General features: G+C 47.2%; 1 protein-coding gene across 1 annotated transcript in view; it reads right to left on the bottom strand.

Annotated features, from left to right (window-relative positions):
* Positions 1 to 14,011, bottom strand: part of PHGDH (phosphoglycerate dehydrogenase) — a 128,804-nt gene that overhangs the window by 72,465 nt on the left and 42,328 nt on the right. The gene's annotated exons all lie outside the window — the stretch shown is intronic.

The raw sequence follows: 14,011 nt of genomic DNA, 5'->3' as shown, positions 1-14,011 counted from the left end.
AACGTGTTACAAATCACCCAACAGGACATAAATCCAGACTACATTTCACTGCACCCCGAAGGGCACAGCGTTCCGCTTCCAACCCAGTTTGTCCAGTTTTTTTTTATAACATATTTTTATTAAGTTTCACATAATCCGGTCTGCAGCCCGACAGGCATACGTTAAATACAAATAAACTCAGAGCAGTAGCATATGTTGGGTAGAGGCGTTCACACCCTCGGTTTCACCACCACCACAACAGTACAACACGTGCCTCTGATTGCCTTGCTTCTTTCAAGTACATGACCTCTAACGTCATCATCCAGGCGCGGGAGGTGACAGCACTATACCTCTGTAATCAGCCCACCGCTGCTATATTTTGTGATGTTTATGAGGGCAACCCCTTGGTTGAAATCTTGGAATCTCCAGCCCTATGTAATGCTCTAAACCTCTCTTCCACACTGCGAGACAAGGAGCAGTAGCAGATTTCCAAGACTGCACCTTGTCTCTTTTGGCAGTAGTGCACTCTGTCCAGTTTAAAAATACATGTCCTTGTGGTTTGCTTTCAGACCCAAAATCCAAAAACATCACCACAAAAAAGCTACACCAAGTGCTCCAGTTTCACACCACCTTAATCAAAACAGCCAGAACACTGTTAGTGCAGCAAACGCAACCAGCTACTTTTCAGATCTGTAATTATCACATTCAGAAGACAGGGCCAAGAAGAGGGTCAGTTATCAATTCCGCTCTTACCTATGGCAACCTCTGTAAGCATTATAGAAGTAAACTTATTTAGTAAAACACAACCCACATTTAGGTGAGTCTTTGAAATTGTCACTTCTTAAGTATGGTTATTCCTTCACAAGAAGGATACAAGAAAATACAAAGGTTGTTGAAAAAAAAGGGAATTGAAGCAAATATGCTCGATGGCTGCGCCCCGTCATTAGTCCACCGAGTGTACGAGTACAGAGATGCAAATCATTAACAACCTGTTTCTCCCAGTAAGCATACAGACAAATCTGCTGCTCTCCTACATCAGTTGATGTTCCTCATCACTGCCTCAACACTTTGCAACCTCCTAGAGACATTAATGACCATCCGGAACACACCTGCTAACACCGTTCTTCTCGGTTTGCTTCAAGATGCCATTTAAATAGTCAGTCAGTGAATCCGCCACCAGGTCCACAAGCACTCTGTACCATACTCAAGTTTTTAGTTCATACTTGGAAAGCTCAGGTGGGAAGGACAACATTATCATACACCAATTTTAAAAGGGATGCAAATTTTCAAAACAGTTACCTCTCTAACGTTATTATTTGTAAGGCCTGTAAAGAAGACAGTGGTCTATCAATCAATCCATATTGGTGTAGCACAGCACTGTCACCCCTCGGAGAATATGAGCACTGTGAGTGAGACACCTGCTGAAGAGCCAGGTCTTGAGTTTCTTCCTGAAATCTGTCAGGGAGGGTGCTGTATGATGACGGAGGGGTAGGTTGTTCCAGGTCTTTTTGGCAATGTAGAAGAAGCGACCCCCACTGTGGGTGCAACAGATGCGGGGGCAGTGTGCACAGGCAAGTGATGCAGAGTGCAGGTGTATTGGGGTAGGTGGAAGGTCAATCGATGATTGAAGTAGGCCGGTCCTTGATCATGCAGAGCTTTGTAGGGGAGAGTGAGGATCTTGAACTGGCGTCTTTTCTGGATGAGGAGCCAGTGGGGGTTTCTGAGGTGTGGGGTACTGTGGGTCCTTTTAGGGGGACCCAGGATGACTCTGGCTGCAGCATTCTGTATGGTCTGGAGGTGGATGGAGATGCCGGCATAGAGAGCGTTGTCGTAGTCGGGGTGGCTGGTGACAAGGGCCTGAGTGACAGCCTTTCTGGAGTTAACTGGGACCCATCTGAAGATTCTGTGGAGTGTGCAAAGGGTATGGAAGCAGGAGGAGACAACTGCTTTGATTTGTTGTTTCATGGTCATTTCACTCTCAAGGATGAGGTGAAGGGAGGCTGTGTGTGCATCCTGTGAGGAAGGTGGCAATCCACTTGAGGAAGTTTTGCTGAATGCTGATGTACGGTCTGTTGAGGAGGGTGTGGTGGGAGACAGTGGCAAAAGCAACAGAGAGGTTGAGCAGGATAAGGGCCGTCCCTCCACGGTCGAGGAGGATTGTGATATCATCTGTGGCAGCGATCAGGGCGGGTTCAGTGCTGTGGTTGGCACGGGATCATGATTGGGAGGCGTCAAGTAGGTGATTTTGTTCCAGGTGTTCGGTAAGCTGTTTGTTGATGGCCTTCTCGTAGCGGAGCAGTGAGATTGGTCGATATTTTTTGAGTTTGCTGGTGTTCACAGTGGTTTTTTCTTTAGGAGGGGTATGGCCTCTGCGTCTTTCCAGCTGTCCAGGAAGGCTGTTTGGAGATGGAGGTGTTGATGATGCTGGTGAGTTCTGTGCTGATAGGGAAGGTTCTGAGGTTGAAAAGCTGGTGGGGGCAGGGGTTGGTTGGTGCCCCAGAGTGAATGGATGACATGATGGCTGCAATGGTCCGAGAGGTGGTAAGGGACCAGGTGGTGATCATTCAGCTTGTGTGAGTTGGTTGGTCGAGGTTGCGGAGGCCGAGAGCCGTGAGTTGGGGGGGGGGAGGAGGGTCGAAGTTGCTGTAGATGGTGCCAATCTTGTTGTGGAAGAAGTCTGAGAGGGTGTCACAGAGTTTTTGAGAGGGGTGGATGGTGTTCTCTGTGGCTGCTAGGTAGGAGAATTCCTTGACTATTTTTAAGAGTTCTTTCGTGTGGTTGGCTGCTGTGTCAATGAAGGCTGCAATGGTTGTTCTCTTGGCTTCCTTAATGTGCTGCTGATCGTAGTTGCTGAGGGCTGCTTCGTAAGTGGGTCTGTGAGATCCTTGTGGTGCACCATTGTTTCCCGGGTCAGTAAGAGTTGTGTTTGGTGATTCTGAGCTCTAGGGTGTACCAGCTGGCTTGTTTTGAGGTTTTGTTGGTTTCATCAGGGCGACTCTGTCAGACCAATTAGTGATACATGCGGAGAAGATCTGGACAGCCTGGCTGAAGTCTCGCAAAGCTTGAGGTTGGGTGGCGCTGAGAGCGTGGGCCCATTGCATCTCCATTACCTTGCCACAGCTGCGGGGGGGGGGGAGAAGCTGTGATGCTTGGGGATAGTGTGCTGAGCATCAGAGATGGTGAAGTGAATGATAGCACGGTCAGTCCAGGTGAGTTCTGTGATGCAGCTGAATTTGATTCTCTTGCTGGAGGTGAAAATGGAGTGAAGTGTGTGTTCGGCCTTGTGCATGAGTTCGGTGACCTGTTGGGTGAAGCCGATGCTGTTCAGGCTTTCTATGAGGGAGGTGGAGTTGGTCGTCAATGTGAAAACTGAAGTCATCGAGTAGGACATAGTGGTGGGAGTCGATGGCTGGGGGAAATCTATGAGGATGGAGATGGTGTCTCAGAAAGCTGGTTGAGGACCCAGGTGTCTGTATAGGAGGGTGCCTCATTGTAGTTTTGGCATTGGTCTGTAGCTGGAAGTTAAGGTTTTCCATGAGAGGTGTTGGGTCACCGTCAGTGGCAATGCATCGGATGGTTTACTTGAAGATGATAGTGCAGTCGCAGTGTATCATCTTGTAACATTCAGGTGTTGCAGTGGCAATGTTGGCATTTGAGGTGGGGTTGAGCCATGTTTCAGTGATGAAGGAAACATCAGGGGAGAGGGTTGTGATGGTGTCCCAGATTTCCCTGGTGTGCTTGCAGAGCGATTTGGCATTAAACAGGATGCATTGGAGCGGTTCTGGGTTGTTCATGGTCTTATGGGCGGAAGCAGAGAGGGATCCAGTGCAGGCTGGTGGCCCTGTGCTGCAGGAGAAGCAGCAATTGTTGCAGGCAAAAGGTCCTTTGGTTGAAGGCTGGCAGGAAGTGTAGCAGATGTTTTTGCAGTGTCCGGGGTCCAGGGCCAGGATCTCCTTGGTGGGGCAGCAGTGGGTGGAGAGAGGGCCAGGGCTCCTGGCACTGGGTGCAATCCAAGCACAGACAGGCTTGCCATTGGCATTCCCGTGGCGCGGCTGTGCTTCTGCCTCCATTAGGTAGGTCCTGGGGGGAAGGGGGACGCTCGGTGGTGGGAGAAGGAACAGTAGAGGGAGGGAAAAGGCGTAAAGAAGAAAACTTCAGGAAGAGGGAAGAAAGAAAAAGGCAAAATAGAGTTGCAGGAAAGGGACAGAAAAGCAAAAGAACAACCAGAAAAGAGGCAGAAAGTACAGAAAAGGAAACCGAAAAGCAGAGGAAGGAGCAGAAAAGAGGCAGAAAGCGAAGAAAAACAAGGAAAAAACTAACTGAAAAAGCAGAAGAACAAGCAGAAAAGGGGCAGAAAGCAAGCAGGGAGCACAAGCAAAGGGCAGCAGAGGATCCCGGACTGCTGGGCAAGCTGGACTGCAGGACTGTCGCAGGGGAGCTGGCACGAGGACCTTATATTGAAAAAAAAAAAATCCTGGCCTTCACTTTCAGGGTCAATCACACTACCACACAACTTTACTCCTTTCTTTGATGCCTATTTTTTATTTTTGTTTTTTAAGAGCTGCAAGTTGCTTGTCAACTATTTGTTTCCACTCTGATTCAAATGTTTGGATGGACTTTCTATAGGAGGCTTTTGTCCCACGCATACCAGAGATTACGTTCTGATTGCTATAGTTGATGATCTGCCTTTATCTGTAAATGTCAGTGGTGTATAAATGCTTGGATAGTTTTAGCTCAACCTGCACCATGTCACACCTTTGGCTGTGGAATTCTGCTAGACTGCTTGAATGGATTAGTGGAACTGTCTTCAAACAGCTTATATAATTTCTGTCTTAACATACAAAAAGGGTGTCTTAGCTCTTTATTTCGGCAGCGTGCTTTTTAAGCTGAGGAGACCTTATGCTTTTTGCTCTTTCACCTGTTAAACTTCTATGTTGAGCCACCAACCAGCCTCATTCAGTCCCCAGGCTTCCATTTTTAGGTCTCGCTCTAAACGGCGCGCATGCTCGGTCTCAAACAGAGACATGGTGTATCTACTTCGTGGGCTAGAGCCCACCCATATCATTCCCATTTGCTGGCCCCACCATTGCTCCATTTTCCCTAATCACCAATTGACAGGGGCATGCATACATCATGCCTCTTTTGGTGATTAACCCTCCCCGAGAGCACTATTGTTTCGGGACTACTTCATTCGGACTCAAGCAACTGGTGAACACCCCCACCCACTACGCCGGACACACGTTTGACCCAGTCTTCTCCTCCAGCAAGTACATCTCCTTCAGCCACTCCACCGGACTCCACTGGACAGACCACAGTTGCGTCCACTTCAGCTTCAGAAGAACCACAACTCACCACCACCCACAACAGGCTCCCCGCAGGAGCTGGAACAAGATCACCACCGACCAGCTCTCCACATCACTGAGCCAGAACCCTCCCGCCAGCTCAGCGGACCCCAACCAAGCAGCCAACAACTTCACACAGTGGATCACCAACTGCGCTGACAACCTCGCACCTCTGAAAACCCATCCCACCAGGCCCAACAGCAAGAAAGCCTCCTGGTTCAACAACGACCTCAAGAACTCCAAGAACTGCTGCACCCTCGAGAAAGCCTGGCGAAAAAACCCGACCACAGACAACATGACCGCCCTCAAGCACGCCTCCCGCAAACACCACCAGCTGATCCACACCACCAAGAAGACAGCATTCAAAGAACGACTAGACAACAACGCACACAACAGCAAGGAACTCTTCAGCATCGTCAAAGAGCTCTCCAACCCCAGCGCCGGAAACAACGACATCACTCCCTCACAAGACCTCTGCGACTCGCTCGCCTCGTTCTTTCACCGCAAGATTGCCGACATACACGACAGCTTCGGCGCACAAACCACGCACCCAACCACCAAACCGATGCCCCCCAACACCACCCTCCGCGCCTGGACCCCGGTCAGCACCGAAGACACCATCCAGATGATGAACACCATCCATTCCGGTTCTCCAACCGACCCATGCCCCCACCACGTCTTCAACAAAGCCGACTCAGTCATCGCACCCCATCTCCGGGACATCATCAACTGCTCCTTCAACACCGCCACCTTCCCGGAGAGCTGGAAACATGCCGAACTCAGCGCCCTCCTGAAGAAACCATCAGCAGACCCCACCGAACTCAAGAACTACCGCCCCATCTCGCTCCTCCCATTTCCTGCCAAAGTCATGGAGAAGACCGTCAACAGACACCTAGCCGCCTTCGTCGAGACTAATGGATCCCTCGACCACTCGCAGTCCGGCTTCCGAGCCAACCACAGCACCAAGACCGCCCTCATCGCAGCCACCGACGACATCCGAGCCCTGCTCGACAACGGGGAGACAGCGGCCCTCATCCTCCTGGACCTCTCCGCAGCATTCGACACTGTCTGCCACCGCACCCTAGTGCAGCGCCTCAGCAACATCGGAATCCAAGAGAAGGCACTAGAGTGGATCATCTCGTTCCTCGCTGGAAGAACCCAGAGAGTCCGCCTCCCCCCGTTCAGATCCGAGGCCACCGAAGTCAGCTGCGGCGTACCACAAGGATCATCACTCAGCCCCACCCTCTTCAACGTCTACATGAGCCCCCTCGCAGCCATCGCACGCCAACACAACCTCAACATCATCTCCTACGCCGACGACACCCAGCTGATCCTCTCCCTCACCAACGACCCAGCCACCGCCAGAACCAACCTGCACGAAGGGATGAAAGACGTAGCCGAGTGGATGATGAACAGCCGCCTGAAACTGAACTCAGACAAGACGGAAGTCCTCATCCTTGGATCATCACCCTCTGCCTGGGACGACTCCTGGTGGCCCCCTACCCTGGGCAGCGCACCCAAACCAACGGACCACGCACGCAACCTGGGCTTCATCCTGGACTCCTCCCTCTCGATGACCAGACAAGTCAACGCCATCTCATCATCATGCTTCAACATCCTACGCATGCTCCGAAAGATCTTCCGATGGATCCCCACCGAAACCAGGAAGACGGTCACCCAGGCACTCGTCACCAGCCGACTGGACTACGGTAACACCCTCTACACCGGAACCACGGCCAAACTACAGAAAAGACTCCAACGCATCCAGAACGCCTCTGCACGCCTCATCCTTGACATCCCCCGTCACAGCCACATCTCTGGACACCTGAGAGACTTGCACTGGCTCCCCGTCAGCAAGAGAATCACGTTCCGTCTCCTCACCCACGCACACAAGGCCCTCCACGACCTGGGCCCCAGGAACCTCAACAACCGCCTGACCTTCTACACTCCCGCCGCCAGCTACGATTGACCAGCCACGCCCTCGCCGCCGTGCCACGCATTAGAAAAGCCACCATGGGAGGAAGATCCTTTTCCTACCTGGTAGCCAAGACTTGGAACTCCCTCCCCATCCACCTCCGCCTGACCCAAGACCCCCTCTCCTTCAGGAAGGAGCTCAAGACCTGGCTGTTCGAGCAGTAGCGGTCCCCCCTCCCCCAGTGCCTTGAGACCCTCCGGGTGAGTAGCGCGCTATACAAATTTCTTGATTGATTGATTGATTGATTCTTCTTGTAAAAATGGGTGACCGGTCCCACCACACATTAGGAGCGCAATTGTTTATTTTTATAATTAGTTATAGGTTTTATAATTAGTGCAGAGCGCCGAGTTATTTTTATTTATTTTTAAATTGCGTGTCGCTTTCTGGCTTCTGTTCGCCCCGTTCATTCCCTTCTCCCTTTCTTCATGTTTACATTTCCCATACCTTTTCTTATAAGCTTCAATCGCTGGTCTGGCTATGGCAAACTTCTGAACTCATTCTCATTTGAAAATTAATGCCCTCCTTACAAGCCACGTTTCTCTCAGTGATGGTATACCCCTCCTGGCACACCCCTCTGTTAGTAGACTTCATTGGGATTACCCTGCCCCGGCCTCCTTTCTCCTTAAAGACTCGCTAAAGGAAGAAGAGCTGTGGGTTACGTGGACAGGGGCTGACCACGTGCTGTCTGGCTGCATGCTGCTCTGTTGAATACGAGTTTGTCAGGGACGACCCAAACTCTCTACTGCAAAACAACCCTTGGGCTAGCCTTGGGGCATTGGTATCTTGATCACCTCTTTCCCCGCTGCATGGTGACATTCCTCGGTTACAGTCCTAGTCCTGCTGGGGTCATAAATCTCCATTGTCAAGACTAGCTCACTGGGCACTTTCGTGATAGGCTTTCACAAACTCACCCTTGGTCACTAAAATGCTCTCCAACTTCAGGTGCCATGCATATTTACGGCAAGCGAAAACAATCTAACACTTCACAGCGTCCTCAGGGACATACAGATACCGCCCATGCAGGAAACCTCCCTATTTAGAGTACCGGACCTCATTCAGAAATGTCTACACAGTCCGCCCCTTACCACATAACATATAAAGGACACCTCATAAAATCCTTGGGTCTTAAAGTAAATGTCTTAAAGGGCTGGGCCAGCTTTAGCGGTCACATGATTTTCCTGCCATCTATGCTACATGACATTCTTCAAATTCAGTTTTTCTAGAAATGCAGAGGAGATGAATAGTCTAAAACGAAAGCCAGGGCCACCAATTGTTAACCTATAAGATTAATTATAACATATTGTCCCAGAAAGACTGATGTTGCTAACCCTTTATACATTTGTAACTGAACATCGGCAAGATCAGACTGGCTCGCATAAATCATGCTTCCAGAAAGGTTTAAAAATAAGCCTTGTAACTCACAACGAGGGAAAAATAATTATAAGGTATTAAAGGTGACAGCCCACAAGTGTGCCACAAAGCAGTAAGTCGATGCTCTTCACCCCAGTAATGGTTGGCAAGGGGGCTTCAAAAGGACATTGTCCTCCGGGGTGATAGTAGATAAACAAAGTCTATCTGGCTTTAAAAACTAAAAACAAAGAAACATTACCAGTGAGAATAACAGTGTGCAAAAACAGTAAGAAGTGGTAATGTTAAAGAAGAATAATCACTTTAATTTACAGCCACGTGTGTAGCAAAAACATATTTCAGGTTGACGGGAGTACTAAAACAAAAGTGAGGAGGAAAGCGTTTCAACAATATTGAATTCGGATAAGACCTAAGGAGAACAGTAATAATATCTAAATTTTATTTAAAAAGTATACCATATATAACAAATAATATATTCTAGGTATTTTACTATCATACGTCGAGTGGAGGCTTTTTCAGAAGTTACAGAATTTTCTACAATAAAAAGGGAATTTAATGATGCGTGCTTGACTTCTTAGGGCAAAGCACATGATTTGGTATTCTTATGTTTGTGGTCCCGGGTTAACTGAACATTTCACTTAGGGTAGTTACATGCAGCAGGGCACACAGTGCTCAACTAAATTTGTCAAACTTTTCATGAAATAATAATGATCAAAAGGTGCATGGTGCACAATGACACAGTGGTGGTACTGGTACATTATATTCAATATAGAGGTATGATAAAGAAAACCAGAAATGTACGCATAACCAACAACTACCTTTAATGATGGAGCACGTAAAATGTGGATTAATGGCAACAATCTAGTGAGCATGTAGTCCTCAGAATTAACAAAATCATAGAGAATCATTGTAGACAACTGCAGCAAGGGTTATCACTACCAAGTGTATAGTTTGTCCAACAGAGAACTGTCGAGAGTCCTGGAGTACGCTTCATCAACATTGTTTAAACCAGTGGAATAGGAGCTGGAACGTCATATGCTAGATGCAGCGCTTCAATGCCTGTTCCGCCGGATTAAACAATGTTCATAAGCTTGTTTAATCAAGAGGGACATCAACTTCTAAACATAGCAAATACGCTTCACTGCTGCAGGCTAGACCCATCTGTCATAACGGTGGCTCAGTGCTATAATTTATCACGCAAATTAAAAAAAAAAAAAAAAACTGAGGCCATATGTCAAGCTTTCTTTGTTCCACCTGAGACAGAAAAAATCCCAGTCCCTATGTGTATAAAAGTTGCACAAATGAATCAGTTGCGTTCCAATAATGAGCAGTCTCATGAAGGACACCTCTACTCCCCCGCCCTACACATGCACCCTAGGAGCGATCAGTGAGACTGAGGTCATGGTCTGGGTTGGTGGGCACAGTTACTTCTTCTCTTCTATGTATGACAGATGGCACTGTGGCCCAGACATTCTTTAGTGATCTGCCAACGCAGCGCCCTCCTTAGTTTCTTCGCAACAATCCTGGCAGCTTTATTCTGAACAGTCTTCAAAGATTGCAACAAGTCACCAAAAACCTCTTATGTGTGGCTGATCCAGTCCTTCTGCTCAATTGTTATGGTGGGATCGGGCTATGCCTTCACAACTTTAACCTTGGCCAAGGTCTGGATAACAAGCTGTATTAGGATGGCTGAATAGAGTCCTACTGCCAGAATGTCTGTGCCGGAGGACAAATAGGAAGCGGTTTCAGTTAGTTAGCACGTAGTAAATGCAATTGCTCTTCATAAAAATATCCCAAAGAGCAATAAAAGGCCAGTTTTGTTATAAAAATAATATAGATCTGGCAAAACAATCAAATCTGCTGTTTGCTGAAACGCTAATCATTTTTACCACTAAATAAAAGAGTGTAATTGCTCCAATTACAGTAGGGATGGAGGGGTGTAAACATTTTATGTTCTCTCACTGCAGCCTATCCGGAGAAGCAGGCGCCGTCTTGTGATGCCAAGCCATGCCTACTGCACTAGAGGGAAGGTCATTCTGTACATTCTCAACCAGTGGGGCAAAGGTCCTCGATCCTGGCATGAGCGCGACTCTTGTGTATCAATACCGAAGTCAATGGAGCGGTCTATACACAGACCAGGCACCAGGCAAGGTAAAACAGTCTTAGTCAGTGGTTTTTTTCCAAAGCAAAGAATACTCGTTCTGTGATGTCCAGCTGCCATACACAGTGCCTGATGAAGTCCTAAGAACTGAAACCGAACCAGAGTCTTAATCAACGTGACAAGGGGAGAAACCAACTAGAAAGCCTTATACAGGGAGTGCAGAATTATTAGGCAAATGAGTATTTTGACCACATCATCCTCTTTATGCATGTTGTCTTACTCCAAGCTGTATAGGCTTGAAAGCCTACTACCAATTAAGCATATTAGGTGATGTGCATCTCTGTAATGAGAAGGGGTGTGGTCTAATGACATCAACACCCTATATCAGGTGTGCATAATTATTAGGCAACTTCCTTTCCTTTGGCAAAATGGGTCAAAAGAAGGACTTGACAGGCTCAGAAAAGTAAAAAATAGTGAGATATCTTGCAGAGGGATGCAGCACTCTTAAAATTGCAAAGCTTCTGAAGCGTGATCATCGAACAATCAAGCGTTTCATTCAAAATAGTCAACAGGGTCGCAAGAAGCGTATGGAAAAACCAAGGCGCAAAATAACTGCCCATGAACTGAGAAAAGTCAAGCGTGCAGCTGCCACGATGCCACTTGTTTGGCCATATTTCAGAGCTGCAACATCACTGGAGTGCCCAAAAGCACAAGGTGTGCAATACTCAGAGACATGGCCAAGGTAAGAAAGGCTGAAAGACGACCACCACTGAACAAGACACACAAGCTGAAACGTCAAGACTGGGCCAAGAAATATCTCAAGACTGATTTTTCTAAGGTTTTATGGACTGATGAAATGAGAGTGAGTCTTGATGGGCCAGATGGATGGGCCCGTGGCTGGATTGGTAAAGGGCAGAGAGCTCCAGTCCGACTCAGACGCCAGCAAGGTGGAGGTGGAGTACTGGTTTGGGCTGGTATCATCAAAGATGAGCTTGTGGGGCCTTTTCGGGTTGAGGATGGAGTCAAGCTCAACTCCCAGTCCTACTGCCAGTTCCTGGAAGACACCTTCTTCAAGCAGTGGTACAGGAAGAAGTCTGCATCCTTCAAGAAAAACATGATTTTCATGCAGGACAATGCTCCATCACACGCGTCCAAGTACTCCACAGCGTGGCTGTCAAGAAAGGGTATAAAAGAAGGAAATCTAATGACATGGCCTCCTTGTTCACCTGATCTGAACCCCATTGAGAACCTGTGGTCCATCATCAAATGTGAGATTTACAAGGAGGGAAAACAGTACACCTCTCTGAACAGTGTCTGGGAGGCTGTGGTTGCTGCTGCACGCAATGTTGATGGTGAACAGATCAAAACACTGACAGAATCCATGGATGGCAGGCTTTTGAGTGTCCTTGCAAAGAAAGGTGGCTATATTGGTCACTGATTTGTTTTTGTTTTGTTTTTGAATGTCAGAAATGTATATTTGTGAATGTTGAGATGTTATATTGGTTTCACTGGTAATAATAAATAATTGAAATGGGTATATATATTTTTTTTGTTAAGTTGCCTAATAATTATGCACAGTAATAGTCACCTGCACACACAGATATCCCCCTAACATAGCTAAAACTAAAAACAAACTAAAAACTACTTCCAAAAATATTCAGCTTTGATATTAATGAGTTTTTTGGGTTCATTGAGAACATGGTTGTTGTTCAATAATAAAATTAATCCTCAAAAATACAACTTGCCTAATAATTCTGCACTCCCTGTAGAGGCAGAAGAATCCTGACGGGTATTACTGGTCACACACTGTGCTATCGTACATTTAGGTAGCAACTACTCACAAACTGCAAATAATTATTACTGACACATTTAAGCTAAGCGATGGAGTTGGCAACCACCATGTGTCCCCGAAACCACTATCCTCAATTATCAGTAACAAAAAGTTGGAAGAGGGTACTCAAAATTATGGAGGCCAATTCTTATCTTTATTTCAGTTTGACACACCTCTCCTGCCAGGTGTGTCGGGGCTTCCTCTGCAGTAATTTATGGGTGGGCATAACTCGAGTAATTTGCTGTAGCGTAATTGGGTAAAATTACAGCAAAATTATGCAAGATGAAGCAGAATTATACGAGGAGCGTAACCCTGCATTTAGTGCTACTTTCTTAGTGTACAATGCACCCTCATGTCCAAAATGGACGCGAGGATGCATTTTGCGCTAAGAAAATAAAGCTAAAAGTAAATGAAGAACAGCAGCAGCCGCTCGCACTCTGTTCCTGTGTTCCGGGGGAAGGTATTTTTCCTGAAATCACACAAAATTACGTGAACAGCGAATTTTCGGTAATTTAACTTCACAAGAGTAACACAAAATTACTTGGATTTTTGCGGCATAATTAAAATTTCACCCTGACCTACCATAATGCAGTACAAACGCCAATACGCTGTGGCGCTGTATTGGCAAGAGAGGCCTATCAAACAGCAACAAAGAAAACGGAATTTTGGCAACTCTGTTCGATCAACTTTTTGATACTCTTAAACATATTGGAGGCAGGGTCACACAGGTTTTGCCAAGGCCTGTTCTTACCTTATAAGCATTTGTTCTGGCTACTAAGGCCTTCCCCAGAGAAGAAGACGCCACTCAATACCGCCGCAGAGCAACATTAAATGTATGAGTCACTTTACGTAGACATAGGATCTGATAGGGCTTTATACACAAATAAATTCACATTGAAGTTAACGACTGCCGAGTCACTTTAAGGGAACAACTGGCACACTGGTGGATGGCACATCAGGGTAAAACTGCTGACCAACATCAGCAGGACAGATGACATGCAACAGACATAATGGTAACAGGTGCAGACACACTTTGGGATAATGAATATAAACACACATCATGGCACACAAGCACAGTGGCATTTTAACTCGGCCAGGCTTCCTTTGCTGCAGTCATCTTTCCCACTCTTCGGCTATTTCCACCTCTCCAACACAAATCTACACACCCAGCTCAATGAATATGAATACGGTTTCTCCACTAAACTATTTAACATGACCACAGATGGCACGTGTTCGTGCGACGCCAGCACTGAACCTCACACTTCTGAGACGCAGCCCAGCGTATAATACCGACAGTGTCATTACAAGACTCTTCGGACATCAGTCAGCGATGAAAAACTGTGGTTTGTATGCAGAGACACCCTGGCCAGCCAAAAGCACCATGAGGCCGTATGTAAAAGTCAATATCGAAACAT

The sequence above is a fragment of the Pleurodeles waltl genome, chromosome 7, assembly GCF_031143425.1.
Source record: "Pleurodeles waltl isolate 20211129_DDA chromosome 7, aPleWal1.hap1.20221129, whole genome shotgun sequence".
NCBI lineage: Eukaryota > Metazoa > Chordata > Amphibia > Caudata > Salamandridae > Pleurodeles > Pleurodeles waltl.
This window is presented reverse-complemented; position numbering and strand designations above follow the sequence as displayed.